This window comes from Pteropus vampyrus, unplaced genomic scaffold (assembly GCF_000151845.1).
Source record: "Pteropus vampyrus isolate Shadow unplaced genomic scaffold, Pvam_2.0 Scaffold326, whole genome shotgun sequence".
NCBI classification, from domain to species: domain Eukaryota; kingdom Metazoa; phylum Chordata; class Mammalia; order Chiroptera; family Pteropodidae; genus Pteropus; species Pteropus vampyrus.
The window spans coordinates 777,121-795,922 of NW_011889107.1; the positions used below are offsets into that span (position 1 = coordinate 777,121).

General features: G+C 40.8%; 1 long non-coding RNA gene and 1 other non-coding gene across 3 annotated transcripts in view; one reads left to right on the plus strand and one right to left on the minus strand.

The window, feature by feature from the left end:
- LOC105304033 overlaps positions 1–18,802 on the plus strand; it is a 152,275-nt gene that overhangs the window by 13,550 nt on the left and 119,923 nt on the right. The gene's annotated exons all lie outside the window — the stretch shown is intronic.
- Positions 7,972–8,090, minus strand: LOC111730668. The gene has a single exon (XR_002776778.1). It is a non-coding gene; the product is annotated as a 5S ribosomal RNA (ribosomal RNA).

An 18,802-nucleotide genomic window follows, 5' to 3' on the forward strand; every position in this document is an offset into this window, starting at 1 on the left:
TTAATCAGGATAAAATTTCTATTAAGACACTTTTGATAATAAAACTTTTAAATTATTTTTTTCTGGCTATTTTAATGTTTATTTTAAATGTCTATTAATAGGGCACTGGTTAGGTAAGGTACATCTTGTATAATATAATATACTATGTCTGGTAGAAAGAATGAGGTTGATCTATATCAACTGGAAAAAATCAGATGGCCAGGAGAGATTGATTGCTAAATGAAAAGAGTAGGTTGATAAACATTTGCATAGTTTAATATGTAGTGTATATATTTCATTGGAAAATTCTTGGAAAATATACACCAAACTATTAACTATGATGATGATATTATGAGAAATTTCACTTTCTGAATTTTTTAAAGCAGATTTTTGTAAGCAGAAAAGCAATGAAAATAAAAATTACACAAAAGCAAAATGAAGTTATTTACACAGAATGATCTCACATAAGTCAAAATACTGGCTCTCTCTTGGGAGTGGGATTCTAATGATTTTCATTTTTTATATTTCTCTATGTTTTCAAAAATTTCTACAACAAATATGTGTTGATAATTGAAAGATACTAATTAAGACTGTTAAATTCTGTCTGTGTTTTACTAGCTTCATGATAAGGATCAAACTCCTAATGAAGGCATTTCTTTCATATTTCTTGCCTATCCATCTTTATCTGCTGCTCATCTTTCACATACATCCTGCCTTTCATTTTTCTATGGAACAGATACATTCTCATTGGAGATAATAGAACATATAGAGAAAAACATAGATGTCTCCTTTCCAATTCCACTGCTCTCCCCCAATTTTTTTCTGTACATTTGCTCACATCTGTATGTCCGTATACAAGTAGTCCTTTTTAAAAACATAAATGGGATACTTGCTACCTACTTCTTAACCACATTCTGTTATTTGCTGTTCCTTGAACTGTTCGTGTTGTTTCACCCCTACGTGACTAGCCAAAAGCCCCCTTTGCCCTTTCCTCCAGTCCCTGTGCGACCAGCAGTCACAGCATTTAATTATTTGGTGTTTTTCTAAGGATTTTGGATGGGAGAAGTTTAAAAGGGACAGAGCATGAAAGCAAAGCGGACATAGCTATAGTGTGAAGGCAGCCGAAGGACGATGGGGAACGTGGCAGGATACTATTTCCAGTTAGTCACTGAGGTTTTTGTCCACCTAGTTCCTTTTAGTTATGGCATATCCTCCCTCTCTCTCCTTGCAGCTAGGACATTCCACATTCATTGTCTCAGGGGACAAGTGACGTAGAAATCAGCACTTGGATTTTGATTTTTCCAAAGCCTGGTCCTCTTGGGGGCACCAGAGGACTCAGTGCATAGACAAAAGGCCTAGAAGGGTGCCTGATGAATAAGAGAAGGCCCCTCTAGCACCCTTCAACCTTTCCTTTCCTTATAAATGGAGTAATGGTGTCCTTGGTGAGGTAGGAAAGAGTTAGAGGAGAAAGTAGAGAGACAGCTGTTTGTCTGTCGCCCCTGAGGAGGCAGGCTGAGCAGTGTTGGAGCTGAATCCTGAAGGGCAGCGACTATGCAAACCCCTCACAAGTCGGGGAACTGCAGAGCTGAGGGAACCTGTGCCTCTCTGTATTTAGGCAGAGTCCAGGGGAGCAGTATGATTCTGGTTCCCATCACCAATATGGCCCTGGAACATTGAAGTAGAAATGGCTTTCTGCCCTATGGAGGCAGAGAAGCCCCCCAAGCACTTCCCAGAGTCCTTGCTGAGCATGGAGCATGGGAAGTGTTCCTGAATGGGACAGGGAAGACTTGGAGGTTGATTTAGAGAGCAGCAGAGGAGGCTTTGTGGTTGGGAGAGGAGGTCCCCATGAGTGAACCAGTGATCCAAGCCTGGAGGGGAGAGAGGAGATGTGCACAGAGGCTGGAGGATGGAGGATAACTCAGAGGACTAGGTCCCTCTCTGTCTCAGGCGCCTGGCCCTGAGTAAGGCCCTGGAATTTAGAGGTAAGTGGGGGAGATGGGGCTGGTGGAAAGACTTTGAATTGCATGGAATTATCAAATGGAGGATTTCAATATAGATTATTATAGTACAGTAATGTTGCATTCCTTACATCCCTGAGTTTGAGAACTGAGAATTGGGCCTGTTATAAATAGTAGAGTTCAGTTTTATATCTTTGCTTTGGTGGTGGTGCTGTTGGGCTTTGATGTGATTGGCTCTGAGCTCACGATTCTTGTGTATGGTCTGCGGAAGCTATCTCACTTTCTCCTTCTGCTTTGCTGCTTCACGGGGCTGCCATGGACCTTTGGAGGCCAACCCAGGCCTGGCAGTCACAGAGGTGTTTGCTGTCTCATCTTTATGTGAGCAAAGAAGGGAAAGATGAAATCAGCAGGACGACACCTTTCTGGACAAGACTATACAGGAACCCAGCCTCGTACTTAACTCATAGTTGATACTGCGTAATTCAAGAGATGCAACTGAAAACCAAGCAAGAGCAATTTTCTACAACTCATTAAATCTGAGGGAAAATGCTTGTCAATGCCTTGCATTAATTCGAGGGTTGGTTAAGTAATTTCAGACCTACATTTATCATTGATTTACAGAATATACAGTTAATTCTAGTAACCACTGGGCAACGTCAGCTTCATCAGGGCCCAGAAACTTCACTTAAATAGATGTCAGAAGACATAAACTAATGGGAGTGAGAGAACAGAGTGGCATTGCTGGACATGCAATAGAGGAAGTTGTTTCTTTGTGGTAGTTTTAGGTACCTAATGGAACTTAGGATGTAGATGTTTTTGGCTGACCCGGCTTACTTTGTGCTGTGTTGGCCTACCATCATTTCAGACTTTGCTGACTGTTGCCACAAATGCTGATTTACTCATTTCTCCCTTATCTCTGTCTTTTTTCCTTGCCTTCCTGCTTATGCTCTGTATACTCTTCTAACTTCTTTGCTCTGTGCCGGGGTTTTGGTTTTTCTTCTCCTTGAACTCTCACCCCATTTGCCTCTGGTCCCTTTTTTTTCCTTATGATGTACACATCTTTCTCAAGTGCAGCGCTATTGTTAATTTTGTGGCATGCCCTTTTCTCTCGACCTCGCGGACTCTTCACCAGCTGGGAAGGAACATGTATCTGCTCTTCAGGAAATGCTGTCCTTTGAGGGGAAAAGGACTGGCTTCCTGCAGTGCCAGAATGAAGATCCTCCTCTGCTGGAAACAAACAAAACCCCTTTATCTGTGGAACTTCCTGTTTCCTCCACTGAAAGCTGTACTCTCAAACACGGGGCATTGTGCCAGGGGCACATGAAATCATAGGATACACTGGGTGCATCTTCCTGATGTTACTAGAGACTCGGGGAAAATTGTTTTGAATTTTTCTTCCTCATAGAAACTATTGTCACATATGGGTCAAGGAATATTTTGGAAGGCGACATAAAATTCTCATGGTATTAAAAGATTAAACAGGAGATGTAAAAATTTCATGCTTCTGGTAAACTGCTTTGGGTTATGTTCTTAAAATTCTTGGGGTGTCTTTCTACTCCTCTACTGTTAGAAAGTACTTCAGTGGAGAATTTTGAGCAGCTCATAAAGCATTCACTGAAAGTAACAGATTGCTACAGGTCTGACCTAGTGAATTTGGCACCCTGGGCTGATTTAGTGCAGTTGGAGAGAATTTTGAAATATTAATAGAGATTTCTTTCCTCCCTGTCTCTTAAATTTCACTATGTCCCCCTTATTCTGTTATTAATTCATTGCCTGGGGAGCATTTGGATTGTTATAGCAGAATGTAAAGATAAAGAAAACAGTCAAGATGCCTATCAAGATTTTAAATATATACATTTTAAATTCATAGCACAGACTAGCAAGACTTTTTGATTTGTAAAGGTTGGGATTTGAATATCAAAAGCAAATCTTTGAAAGAATCAAGGTATTATGGATTGAATTATGCCCCACTCCCCAAATTCATATGTAGACGTCTTAAACCCCAGTATCTGAGGATGTGGCCTTATTTGGAAATAGGGTCTTTATGGAGATAATCAAGTTAAAATGAGACCTTTAGGATGGGCTCTCATCCAATAAGCCTGGTGTCCTTATAAAAGGGGGAATTTGGACACAGAGACACATAGAGAGAAGATGATGTGAAGAGACAAAGGGAGAAGGGAGCCATCTACAAGCCAAGGCAAGAGTCCTGGAACAGATCCTTTTCTAAGCCCTCAGAAGGAACCAACTTTGCCAATACCCTGATCTCATATTTTAGCCTCCAGAACTGTAGGCAATAAATTTCTGTCGTTTAAGTCACCCTGTTTATGGCAGCCCTAGCAAACTAATACATAAGGCATAAATTATGCCATAAGTAACAGATCGAAAATATCATTTAATCAAATCTATTTGGGATGTACCTCTCAAATTGGGATGTACCTGTCAATTGTAAGGTACATCCCAATTTGAGAGGTGTCTACATGTAAAGAAATGTATATTTTAGAATCAATAAAATATGGCAGTGTAGATGAAGAACAAAAGTACCTTGTTCTATAAACTAGCTAAACATGGCCTAAACTAGAGACGAGGAAGAACCAGTGGAGCTGTGCTAGGGCTTATATTGGTGTGGGTTTATGGAAAGAGATTCTTTATCCTATTAGTGGGCTGAGCCTTGAAGGTGGAGTGATGTGAATCCAAGAGCAAGGATATCACCACCTCACTTCCCATTCCCGCTGTTTCTTTGTGTCATCATGGTGCAGCACCAGCAAAAGTACAAAAGGGCAGGTCACATGTCTAAGTTTGAGACTAGAGAGTAGCACAGGACAGCACCTGAAGTTCTTGGTCTTCAAGATAGTTTTGAAGTAGCAGAGGGAGGTAGAGGAAGAGATTGAGAGCAAGTGAGCCAATGAACCCAAAGGAACTTGTGGTTGAGACTAAAGAGATGACCTCTCTGGACCTGATGCTTGGAGGCCAATATGAAGATTTGGTGGGGATTTGGTGGGGATAGAGACCAATGAAAAGATCAAGTGGGAGGGAGGCAGTGCTATAGAGGCCAGGGCAGGCACCATGTGCCAAAATGCCTGAGCCACATTTGGTAAAACCCTGGCAAGAAGGATGATAGAGGTATGATATTTTGAACTGATTAAATTTAAGCTTGAAATGATACTTTTACCCAGGAGTGACTGGGTTTACCTGGATATAGCAGATAGGTCAAGACAGAAATCCATTCTGGTTAAAATTAGTTTGAGAAAAATGTATTTAACTTTATGCTTTTGAGTCTAGATTAAAATTTTTTTTTACTCATTACATCAATTTTTACTTCTAACCCATTGCCCCCACATTATATGGATTTTACTTGTACCAGAAACACTCAGTTGTTTATCTTATTCATTTTCCCCTTGGTTTCCCAACCTGCTTTGAGTTATAGACTACTTGAGAATCTGATGAAAACTATGACTGTTTTCTCTAGAAAAAGGCACATATCAAATTTGGCATATAATTTCAGGGACTTCCTAGATACTCTAAAACCCCTCACATTGTCAAAAAATGGAAATTTTTGATTTGTGTTAATAGAAATGTATTACGAATTCTGGTTCAAGATAACAGACTTGAGTAATTCATTTACCTCTTCTGCCTTCCTAGAATCCATTGAAATGACAGTTAAAGATTTGTAGAAAAAAATGAATCCTTGATGACAACTCTGAAAACAGGAAAGAGTGCTATGGGTAGACAAGAGATTTCATCAATTTTCTGGAAGATAGAAATTAAATGCACTTGCATTCTATTATTTCAAAACTGCAATATAAGGAAACCACAGCCTAGAACTCAAATAGCAGATTGTATTGGAGGTGAGAGACTTCCTTCAGATAGGCTTCAAGCTTGGAACCGGTACACATAGAGGATAAGAGTGAGCTTTGAGGTAGCAATATGGGCAGTTAACTGGAAAAAATGTCCTCAGGACATTTGGTCTAAGTAACTCCCTTCGATGGTTATAGAGCTGTTTGAATTCTAAGAATTGTTTTCTGAACTTATGAAAGATTTGCTAAAGGACAGCCCAAGGTATGAAGTTGGAGCAAGAGAGCAAGGCAGAGTAATAGCTGAAGAATAAAATGGAAACATGGGGGGAGAGCCAGAAGGTAAATGGAAAAGTCATCTCAGACTAGGAGGGAAATACGTTTAAGCCACTGCTTTTCTGTGACAGTGGTGGGGGTTCCAGATCTACCTGTCTGCTCTCTATCCAGGCATACCAAAGAGAAGGACCCCTCCATAAAAAGGCTACAGTGTGCCCTCACATTCAGAGCAAATAGACCTTCTTAACTGCAAAGGAAACTCATATGAGCTACCTACATTATCTATAAATATCAATAAATAGAAAAGGTTAGTTAAGGACCACCAGACTTCTGAGGGAAAACAGTATAATAAAAGACAAAGACTAAGATAAATAAGAAGTCACCTAAGAGGATATGGAGACATTAAAAGCAATTCAAAGATTTTCACATAGATGAAACAATGACATACTATTATGAAAAAGATGTAATTAGAAGACCAGAAAGACTTCTCAGAAATTAAAAGTAAGATTGTTGAAATTTTAAAAATGTGGTAAAATGTCTGAATAACAGAAAGAACACTGATAAATTCCAAATGAATAAACAGGAAGATAAAGTTAAGAAAATTTTTCAGAACCTAGTGCAAAAAGATGGCAGTAAGAGATATGTAAAAATATAATAGAAATCATTCGAGAAGATCCAATATCCTTATAATAGATACAAAGGAAATAATCAAAGAAATAATAGAATAAATTTTCTCTGAGCTACAGAATCCAATTCTTCAGTTAAAAGGGTCCAATGAGTGCTAAGCAGAATAAATGAGAAAAGATCTAAACCAAGACACACTAATGAAATTTCACTGCTCTGGGAATGACGGAAAATACTATAAACACTCCCAGCAAGAGGAAAAATCAATCACATTATTCACAAGGAAACAGGAAATAGATTCTCATATCACTTCGGTAATCAAAAACAGTGAATGCTAGTGGACAATGGATTGATTAATGCTTCAAAGTTCTAAAAGTATACCCAGTTGTATTAATTAGGGTGCTTTTGACTGCAAGGAACAGAAAACCAACCCAGGTGGCTTTAACAAGAAGGGAATGCATTATCTCACATTATATGAAATTCAGACATAGGGCATCCACCAGGGTTGGTAAATTTGTCAGCTTAAGGAAAAATAACAATCAAGAGTCCTGATTTTTCTGAAATTCTGCTGTGTCATCCTCAGCTTGTTGACTTTGTACTAAGGCTAGTTTCTCTCTGATGACTAGATGTCCACAGTAGTTCTAGGCACCACATTCAGAAACAGCCGTCTCTAGAAGAAGATGTGACCGTCTCTTATTCAGAAGCGCTGACAGACTTTTCTTCCGGTTTTGTTCACCAAAAGTTTATCACATGCTTATTTCTAAGCCAGTCATTGGAAAGGTAATAGGATAACCAGGACTGACTTAGACCAATCGGGAATTACCTCCTGTGGACACATGGAGAGGAAAAATATCTGAATGAAAGAAGATTCTATTATGATAGGTAAAGGGGTGAGAGTAGAAGAATGTGACATGCAGGTAGTGTCTGCTCTCCCAGCCATATAAGTAATTAAATATGAGAGTAAAATAAACATTTTCAGACATACAGGGACTCACAAAATTTGCTTCCCACAGAGCCTTTCCAGAAAAGAACAATTACTGGAGCATATTTTCCAGCCAGACAATACATGATCAAGACATGATGAAAATATTGGACCCAAGAAACCATGGTAATCATCTATAGGGCAATGAAAAGAAATCCTTTTATAACAGCTGAGAGCAGATCTACAAAGCAACTGTTATCAATCAGAAGAAATCAGGAATGTCTTCAAGAAGAAAGTGGATTCTATTACACAAACTATATAATTAAGAGCTTTTTATTTTATTTAGGTGAGGCAACCCTTGGTTGACCTCACAGATTGCAAGGACCTTGTTGGCTTACAATCCCTTATTTTTTATGTTTTACGCCTATTGCACCTGGTCTTCCTAGGTGGTCTCCCATCCAAGTACTAACCAGGCCCGACCCCGCTTAGCTTCTGAGATCAGATGGGATCAGGCTTGTTCAGGGTGGCATGGCTGTAGACAAATTAAGAGCTTTTAAAGTGCTGATGCTGGCATATGCCTTTCCTTTTCTTCTTAGAAAGTCTGGGAAAACTATTAAATCCTGGTCCAAATATGAAGGAAATGAAATGTGTCTTGGTTCTCAGCAATCGATGGAGAGAAGGAACAGAGAGTCCACGTACTCTTCATACTTGAAACATTCTTCTTCAGGTGTCACATATTTCATGACACAATCATTTTCTTTTGGGTTCAATCACAATTCTTAGTTCTGCACTCTCAATCATATTTTCAAAGCTATTTACCAGTTTTTATTTTTTAGAATCAATTTGAAGACAAAGCATGAGAAAGATAATTACTGAATAGGAAGTAAATTTATCAACTTTGGTCATGTTTGCAGTCAGGGAAGTAAAGTGGAAGGTCATAGAGGTGAGTCTTCCCTAGAGGGAGTTAATATTGTTTAAAATGGAGAAACCAAGACAGAGAGGTGTAAGTTTATTAGTGTTAATGGAGAAAAACCTCAGAAGAACAAAAAAGAGAAAATGATATGTCACTTCTTGGGGCGTGGAGCTGTAATGGAGGTTGGTGTGGGAGTGAAACTTCTCTGAAAGCTTTGCATTTTCTACTTGTCTGCACTATTTCTTTTAAGCAAGTACATGTATTGCTTTTACGATAAAAGTTTTAGTACCAATATTGGCATATCGTGGGGTGGAACACTTTCTGGTAGGCATCAGCACTGGAAAAGGTGAGAATCCTGAAATGTGTTGGAAGGATTGTGTAGTGTCTGGTGAGCAGTGCCCACTGGCTGCCACATTACTGCCTCCTCCCTTGTCACCTTTCAGACCTCTGCTCTCATGGGAAGTATCCCAGTCACTCAGATATTGCTGCCTGAGCTAAACGCTCCTCTGTAAGGAGACTTAAGTATGGCAGAGTAAAGTTTCAGAGATGGGAAAAGATCGGCATTATCCTTGAAAGGCCTTCAATTGCCCATCAAATGCTCTATTTGCCTGCATTGCTGGAGACTTTGTTCTTTCTCAACAAGCTCACTAAAGCCGGGGTTTTCCCCACTCAATTGCTGTCCTTTCACTAGGCACTCAATGAAACACTTGGCTTGTGTTTACAAGCCACATTCTACCAACAAAACAAAACAAAAATCTTAATCTCCAGAATCCCACTCAGTGTGAGGAAATGCTTGTACTTGGAGAGAACTGTGGAAACTGACCCAGGAGAAGGACCAGGGATTCGCACCCTCTGTGATATGATCTCTTGAGGTCATGTGCTTTTGGAAAGAAATGGCGCACACATTTGATTGATTGGGCTTTAAAAGTTCCTCCTTTCCATTGTGCTGGAATGGGAAGGGAAAGGTGCCTGGGCTTATGTCCAAGTAAGTTGGCTACTTGGACTGTATTTCATAATCGTACTTATTACTCAGAAAACCTCAGATTAGGCAGAAACTATTGTACGTATGGAAACATGGAGTCTAATGACAAGAACATCCAGTCAGAAGTTAAAAAAAATTAATTTAAGTTCTCTTTTCCTTTTCTGTGTGATTTTTGGCAAATCACCAACCCCCACTCTCTGAGTCTCAGTTTCCCTATCTCTAAGTAGGAGACAGAGTCATAATATTTGACTAGTGCCATCATTCTCTTACGTGTGATCTGGGGCTCCTAGGGGTCTCTGAGACCCTTTCAGGGGGTCTTTGAACTCAAAGCTCCTTTCATAACAGTACTACGATGTTATTTGCCTTTTTCACTTGAATTCTTTCACGAGTGCACCAGGAGTTTTCCGTAGGTCATAGGACACATGATATTGCAACCGAGTTGATGCAGAAGCAGATTTTAGAATCTAGCTGTCTTCTGTTAAGCCAGACATTAAAGAGACTTACCAAAGTGTGAAACCACACCGACTCTTTTCAAAATTTTTTTGTTTTGTCAAGTATAGTTATTTTTCATAAAATTTATTACTTATGTTAACAAGTAACAGGATTATTATTTTAAGGAAATAAGACTTTAATAACTTTTTTTTAATTTCTAATATAATAAATAATAATAGCTATCACCCATATAAAAAAAGCTTTTTGGGGTCCTCAGTAATTTTTAAGAATATAAAGTGGTCCCGGGACCAAAGAGTTTCAGAATTGCTGGCCTGGTGCTTTGCAGTTAGCAAGGTACTTTCTCACACATTTTTCATGGGTCCCTTTCCTCTCCCCCTCCCCTCCACACACTCAAACTTGTAGGTTTTTGCTTGGTGTTCCACCAGATCTTAGTTTCCAAACTAAAATATGTTTTGCACAATTTGCTTCAATATGGTTTGATCATTTGGAGAAAATGAGGAATGGCAAGACTATGGAAACATCTAGCATTGGTCTAGTGGTGAGCGTTTATTTTTACCCTATTGTGACCTTAAAGTTATCTATGTAGAACCGATTCATAGAAAAATATCTAGAACTGGATATTTCCAGGAAGATCATAAAGAAACTAGTTATGAAATGCTGTATACCCTACTTCCAGATCACTCCTGTTGAATCAGCCAAGAAAAGATCATAGGTGGTTGGCACAATTTCACATTTCCTACTTTAAGCGAGAAACAAAACGTATTGAATTTTAATTAACTCTGGCGGTGTGCAATTTCATTAGTAGCCTTAACTTTTAAACACTGGAGAAGGCTTTGAGAGAAAGTATTGTCAGATGAGTGGTGTGTTCAGTTGATGGCTAAGATTTCTATACCCAACACCTTTACTACTGATTCATAGTGTCATTCTAGCAACTCACTCTTTCTTGAACATTGGTTGCAAAACAAGATTATTAGCCATTTGGATATCCTCAGAAGGATGTGCCATGGGTACCCTTTCCCTTCAGGGCAATCGTTTTTACTGTCTTAGCCCCATTTTACTAATGAGGCAGTTGAGACCCAGAGAGGTTACAGCTTGCCCAAGTCACAATACTTAATCTTTTGAAAAGATGCTGATGTACAAAAGTAATGGAAATGAAATCTCTCTCTTCCTTGTTTCAAGAACCACTGGATGTGCAAACCTACTTAAATCTTGCTTTTTAATTGGATGGGGGCCTGCTATATGTCTTCACCATATTTTTAGGCCTGGAACGCACACTGAGCTCTGCCTGTTTTGAACTTGCGTGCTTCTGATTTTGTCCCTAGCCCACTGGTTTGGTTCCTTAGTTTGCTTTCCTCTCCTCTTCTCCGCTCTGTTAGTCCAGGGCCTGCGCCTTCACCTGGTTTGTGTCTTCTTGCCTTATCAGCAGTGGCAGCGTGTTAGGGAACTACAACACTAGACACTTTTATCATTCCACCTGGATTTACTACTTGGGACATTTGCATTGATTTGTTCCTTTTTTTTTTTTTTTGGTGGCAAGATTTGTGAGATGAAAAACTACACATTTAATAGCAGCTTAATTTAACTGAAATCTCAAGTTTATGTCCCACAACGACACATCTGAGGTTTTTCTCTTTACGGCACTTTTGAGATGATGTGACATATTTTGCCCTAAAAAAGACATTTGTTCATTGTATTGGTTGCTTTACCTCCCTGCACCTGAGTTTCCTTGTCAGCAAAGCAGGGAATGTGATCCTTCTTTAGAATAGAGACCCTTGGAGGTGCTGGGCTGTATGGCTTGGTTCCCTGCCAGCCTGGACAACCTCATGGAGGGGCAAGATTTTAGGATCTGTACCAGGAAGAGTATCTGAAGGACTTGCTTTCCAAAGCAATTTATCTTCCTTAGCCACTGCCCTCTCTCTGGCCCCTCCCTCTGGCATTAGGGCGTGTGGACAGGAATCCCTTTGCTAAATTAAGGACAAGGTTCTTTGCAGAGGGGCCCAGAAGACCACAGGACTCATGTATATTTTGGTTTTCTTTTGTATGATATTATCTTTGAGAAACCAGCTTTTAAATCTTAATTTCTAGATAGGTCGCTAATATTTAAAAAATTTAGTTAGCAGTTAGAAAAAAATACCGAATTCCCTGGAAGACAATAATGAACGATACTATTAAAATTTGCAATCTCATATTAGGATCTGGATACATGTCTATCTTGTCCTCACTGTCTGGCCACCATGTGTGGGCAAACTGCCAGAACACTTATCCTCAGCACCTCACTCCAGGCAGAAAGGGGACACCCCTCATGGCTCATTCTACTGTTTGAGTAGATGGGCAGGATGGGTGGGGGAACCTGCCTCCAGAGTGACATCTGGACCTTCTCTGGGCTGCAGACTTAGATATAGGAAAGTGGAATCATCAGGGTCTGTCTGATGGGTCCATGGAGACAGGTCACAGATCTGGAGCCCCCTGCACCAGGGCAGGCCCCACTGGATCAGTATTCAACACTGGTGGTGCCTGGCTGGGGCCTGACATCTGTATTTAAAAGTGGCCCTGGGTGATGCAGAGGGGCAGCAGGGCTGAGAACACAGTGGTAACAGGGAGCTTGACGGCCTCCCAGTCGGCTTTTACAGATCTCTCAGAGCATTAATCTTTCCTGGCACCTGGGCAGGCAGAGGGATTTCCCGGCAAGTAAGGCTGTCATGCGAGAGGGTGGGTAAAACTCCCTGACTGTTGTTATTTGCCACCCTTCACAACTGATGCAGTCGGCAGGAGTCTGGGCCTGGGAGGCTCAGGGGAGGGCACACAGCCCCTCTAATTACTGTGGCTGCTGGGCCATCTGGGTCTGTCTCACTGGGGCCTCTGTTCTGAAGGTGTCTGTTGATAGGTACTGTGGTGGGTGACAGGGGAGAGGAGGTAATTTGGTCCCGTCTTGGCAAGATGTCCTCTGCGTCAACGGGCTGTGCTCAGACAGTTGCTGATTGTCACATTGTGTGTCTGATGCTTTTTCTTTTTTTAAAAATAAAGACCTACTGTTTCTAAAGAGAACTGGCAATCAACCAGAAAAGAGTGAGTTTAAAGCTGGTTTAAAGGGGGAAGACATCTTTTGCAGTTTGGCTACTTTTAGTGCATATGAGCAGGGGCATAAGCACCCACCAGTCAGAACAGATACAGGCAGAGAGCTGGAGTGTGGGGTCCTGGAGGGCCCCTGCCAGGCCTGCCTTAACCCTCTAGCTGATGAATTGAGGAGACATTCTGAGGGTTCTGGGAGAGGAGCAGGGCAAGTGTGGGCAGTGGTGGGACCCTCAAGAGACTTAAAGCAGTGGCTGTTTATCAAATGATAAAAAATAAAATAAAATAAAATTACCAACTAATGTACCTGTAGCAGTGCATACTGTCCAGGTACCAGGTCTACTTATAAAAGATGCTAAAAATTCTGGTTAACCTCAACTAAGTGTGGGGCATGCTAGGTCTAGGTGGAGAATACTGTGAGAACATGGCAATGTCTGCCTGGTCCTTATTGTGTGTACCCCCAGGGCCTAGCTCAGGGCTGGGCACACAGTAGGCGCTCAATAAATACTTGATCATGGAACCTAGTCTTTCAGCCCTCATGACTTTTGTAAAAACAGGTGGCCACAGATGCCTCAAAAGTAAAGCAACACTATTGAGTATGACAATGTGTCAACACTGCAGTGGATCCTATGTGGGAAGGTTATCCCCACAGACCAGGCTGCCTTTGTGGCAGGATGTTTTCCTACACTGTTGTGGGACGAGTCCTTAACCTGGATTAGTTAAACCAGATCGCTCACAGCCTCTCTAGACAATGCATCTCAGGGTCCTAGCCAGTGTTGGGGCTACGCTGCGGGTTCTTCCTCTGAGCTGTCAGTTTGGTGCCTAGATTATGCTATGATGACATGTGCTTATCTGTTCTGTTGTGGGTCACTCTGTGGTGTTTGTCACTTATACTTTTTTCTGTTCCTTTGTTCTCCACTTTCACTTTATGATATGTCTTGAGTGGAGGTCCTGAATCTAACCTTGGTGTTAGGAGCTCAAACTTGAGCTGGACTGCCCAGGTTCAAATCCAGCTGTGTGTGAACATGACCTCTCTGTGCTTTGGCTTCCCCATCCATGTGGGAATAATCACAGGTCCCACATCACAGGGTTGTTGCTGCAAATATTACTATATGTAATACATTTAGAACAGTGCCTGGCACATCCTAAGTACCATATGAATGCACACTCCATTTATGATCTGATTTAAATGACCAGATTTCTAATATGCTAACATAAGACACAAGAACTAAACCAGGTAGCTCTTACACTTGGGGTGTCGTTGGGGAGTGATTGGGTCCTTTGGTTCTCTATTTTGGAATTCAATGGAGATTTCTATTTTGACTCTTTGACTGTCAGGAGGGTCTTTTAGGTGCTAGCGTGAATGTGTCTTTAGTATACTTCTTATCAGCCTATATTGTGGAAGAACTGTCATCCTTCTGCAATCCTTCCCAGGTGACTGTCTGGGGGACTATGATGATGTGTTCTCACTGTTGAAATGGAAGAAATCCCACCCCCACCCCTCTCCCATATCTGGGAGATAAACTGTGATAGTTAAAGCTGTTATATGCTGAGCTTTATACTCTCTCATCCTTTCCTTCTTTCTCTGGGAGTTGGCTCCCCTGTCTCATGTGGTGCTGGTGGGGCTATCCATTAAGGTGATGTGTGCTGCCTCCTGCTCTCACGTGGGCATGGGACCTATGCTGGGCCAACCTTAGTGCTACATTCCTCCAGTCACAATGACTGGTTTAGAGATGGGCGTTTGCTCCGTCGGGGCCACAAAGATGCCTCCCCGAGGCTTTTCTACTAGATCTAGTGGAAAAGACTGCTCTCTTCATTTATGTTAGCACATCATAAGGATGTTGGCTGGGGCTGCCAGAAGCCTGCTGTTCTGTGATATGGAAAGAGTCTATCTGCAGCAAGAGAGAATGAAGCTAATCTTCAAAGAAAAGCAGATACAAGCAGAGTAGAGAAACTGATAGAAACATGAACACATCATTTGAGCACCTAGATCAAGCTTTACCTGAACTAGTATACATGCTAAGTTTCTCAATTACGTGAGTTTATATTTTCTAAATTCCTACAATGAACATGTGTTGTTTTTATAATTAACAAAATACTAAAAATAAAATAATTCCCAATTATGTAGATGGGATCAAAATAAGAGTGGCAAAATAGCATGAGGGAAGTGCTAATGACAGCTTATTTTCTCTTTTAGCAATCTTTTTGTACTATAGAAGATATAAGCCAATTATTTATTAACTAATGCTCGACTATTTCAAATGATTTCAAATGGTCAGTGTTGAACAATCAGACCTTAAATAAGGGTTTATGATCTGATTTTCAACAATTAGCTTTGGCATCCAATACTAATCTATATGCTTAATTTTACATTTGACAGAACTAAGCCATATATAAACTACTGACTCTTAGGGTATTAAATATCTGCTGGGTGGTGTACAAACATCCGTTTAAGATAGAAGACAGAGCCCTGTCTGAAATTCTCAGGTGTTCTTAAAGAATATATAAAATTGAGCTAAAATCACGAAGTCATGAGGGTATACATTTGCTTAATCCTCCCTCTCCCCCAATTCATAACATGTGTGACAGACCCAGGGTCAAATGTGGAAGGAAACGAATAGCAACGGTAAGTTTAACTGTGCAAAATTCGATGTCCAGTCTCCTGAATGTACAATAGTAAGACAAAAATTATTTAATGTAGTACTTAATTTAGAGAAAATTAAGACAGAATACAAACTTTTTTGACATGAAACATGAACTGAACATATTGCATTTCTTTTTATAGTATATTGGCTTTCCTTTTTAAAAATTAATCTCACCAGAGGGTAGGGGGGAAACGAGAGGGGGGAGGTAGACGGGGTAAAGGGGGTCAAATATATGGTGACAGAAAGAAATCTAACTATGGGAGGTGAACACCCAGTGTAAATATATATATGCCTTACAAATAAATAAATAAATAAAATTAATCTTATATTCACCCCCTTGCTAATTCTTATTTTTAATAGAAAGGCTTTTAACACTCTAAGGTGTGTTTCGTTCATTGGTGTTAAGCCAGAGTACCTCAGGATATTTTACAAACACATCCCTTGAAATTGCCAACTTCTCCAGTTTTGACAATTTACTAAACTGATATAACAGGTAGTTCAATTTAGCTGCTGTATGGAGAGCAGTCGTTTAGCACAGTTTGATATTTAACACTGCAGCCTAACCATAAAAAATACAATTTATGCTAATATGTTCTATTCAGGCCTGTTTCCAACAAAGCCTACAATTTAGCCACTTTGAGTTCTCACAACTGCTGTTTACTAATAATGCTTGATTTCAACAGAAAAAGCCTGCCTTCAATTCAAACAGCATGTAAAACTCGTATTTTGAGGGAAGTTAATCATTTGGTGATTCTTTAATCCTTATGCTAAAAGTTGGATGTAATTTTCACATCTCCTCTGTTTTCTTTCTTCGTGTTACATTATGTTTTGGATCCTTACAGAATTAAAGCAAGTGCAGAGGGTCCACAGTTTATGCAAGGGATGTATTCCTAAAACACTCACATAATTCCAAACTTACACAGTTTAAGTTAAATTTTCACTGAGCTATAAATATAAAATAGGATTTGCTTGACTCAGTTGTGTGCAAAGAGAAGATGCATTAATTGTTTTTGGTGACTCTATCTAAAATTGGCATAAAATGAGACTGCACTGTGGATTTTTCGCCTTCTCTCACATGTCAATGGGATCATGAGACTGTTCATCTCTTTGTGAGTTCGTGCTGCTGAGTCAAGATTAGGAATGCAGCTCCTTCCTGAATGGTAGACACAAAGCAGCCACGGGAGGAATGGTGGTTGGTGGCGGCACAGCCTTAAAAACATGGCCACAAATTCATTGGCACTCCTTCCACTGAGAGGTTGGCCTGTGCCCCTTCCTCTTGAATCGGGGCTGGCTGTGATTGTTTTGACAGATCCTGTGCAGTGGCAGTGATGCTGTGTGACTTCCAAGGTGTAGTAGGCAGAATGATGTCCTCCCTCCCCCACCCCCGTGTAAATAAATGTCAACATCCTAATTCCCAGAACCTGTGATTTTGTTACCTTATGTAGCAAAATGGACTTTGCTGTTGTGATTAAGTTAAGGATTTTGATATGGGAAGATTATCTGGGTGAGCTCAATGTAATCACCAAGGTATTTGTAAAGGAGCGGGGGGAAGAGTGTCAGAGGCAAAATAAAATTTGTGCTGCTGGCTTTGAAGATAATGGAAGGGGCCGTGGGCCAAAGAATGCAGGTGGCATCTAGAAGTTAGAAAAGGCAAGGGAACAAATTCTTCTCTAGAGTCTCCAGAAGAAATGTGGCCCTGCCAACACCTCAATTTTAGCTCAGTGAGACCCATTCAGGACTTCTGACTATCTTACAAAACTGTAAGATAGCAAGTTTGTATTGTTTAAAAGTACTAAATTTGCAGTAATTTATTATAACAGCAACGAGAAGCTAATCACACAAGGCTTGGAAGGCTTGATTCTCTTGGACTGGTCACTCCCCAGACCCTCTCTGTCAGGATACTCCCTCCTAGAATCCAGCCGTCATGCTGTGAGCAACCCAAGCCACATGAAGAAGCCCAGTGTGGGAGCCCTGGTCGACAGCTCCATAGGAGCCCAGCATTTGAGCCATTCAGCCCAGGTATTGGATGTGTAGGTAAAGAAATCTCTGTGTGATCCCAGCCCCTTGTCATTTGAGTTATCCCCAGCTGTCTGAGTCTTCCCTAGCTGAGACCCCAGACATAGTGGCTCAGAGAGAAGGTTTCTCTTGCCCTCCGCCCAGATTCCTGACCCACAGAATTCAGGAGCTTAATACAATGGCTGTTATTTATACCAGTAAGTTTGGGGTGATTTGTTGGGGCAAAAGAGAAGGCGAAGATATGTGAAACCCAAGGCAAAATATCTCTTTGCCCAGAGGCCAGTGTGGGCTGGCCTCCGGTCATAGGTTAATGTAGCAGGTTGCTTTGGACTGATTTTCAAAGCCGAAGGAAAGAGAATTGAAAAAGAGATGAATCCTCAGGTGGCTTGGTGTGAATCTTGTGTCCTGAAGACACTTCATTGATACAGGATCTTTTTGTTGAGACCTTAGGGATTGGGATACACATTCACATTGTGTCAGTTAGGCTGATTCTAGCAGTAAGCAGCAGACACCCTGGAGACCAGGGGCTGAAAATACAAAGATGTTTTCTGTTTAAGTATAAGAAGCTAAGAGAGAGAGGAAGCCAAGACAGGATGGGTTTAGCGGCTTAACAAGATCCTTCTACTCTGCCATCCCTTAGCATGTTGGTTTGTCCCCAGGCTTGATCCCTCATGATAAGCCCAAAAAGACATGGTTGGAGAAAAACATACAGATACTTTAAATGTACAACCACTAACCTCAGGTGGACCCTTATATTGTCTGACAATTCTACACTATTTACTAACTAGTCCACATATTCTCCATTCATTCTTTCACTTGGCAAATGTTGATTGAGCTCCTGTGTATGCTAGGTGACTATTTCTCATTTTCTTTTCTCTCCACACATTTCCAACATATCCCTTCTTGCCGCCACTCTCAGATGATGATCTTGTTTTCTATTTTCGAGAACAAAGAAGCAATCAGAAGAGAACTTCCTCACCACCACGTCTTACAGCACCTGTACCTGTAGCACCCATCTGTGATCTGACTGTGCATGACCTGGCTGTGTTCTTGTCTGAGACCAGTCCCTCTATTCGTGCACTAGATCCCAGCCCCTCCTGCGCGCGCAGGACATTGTGTCCTTTCCCTTGTACAGCATCGGTTTTTCCTTTTCTACTGGATTATTCTTTTCAAC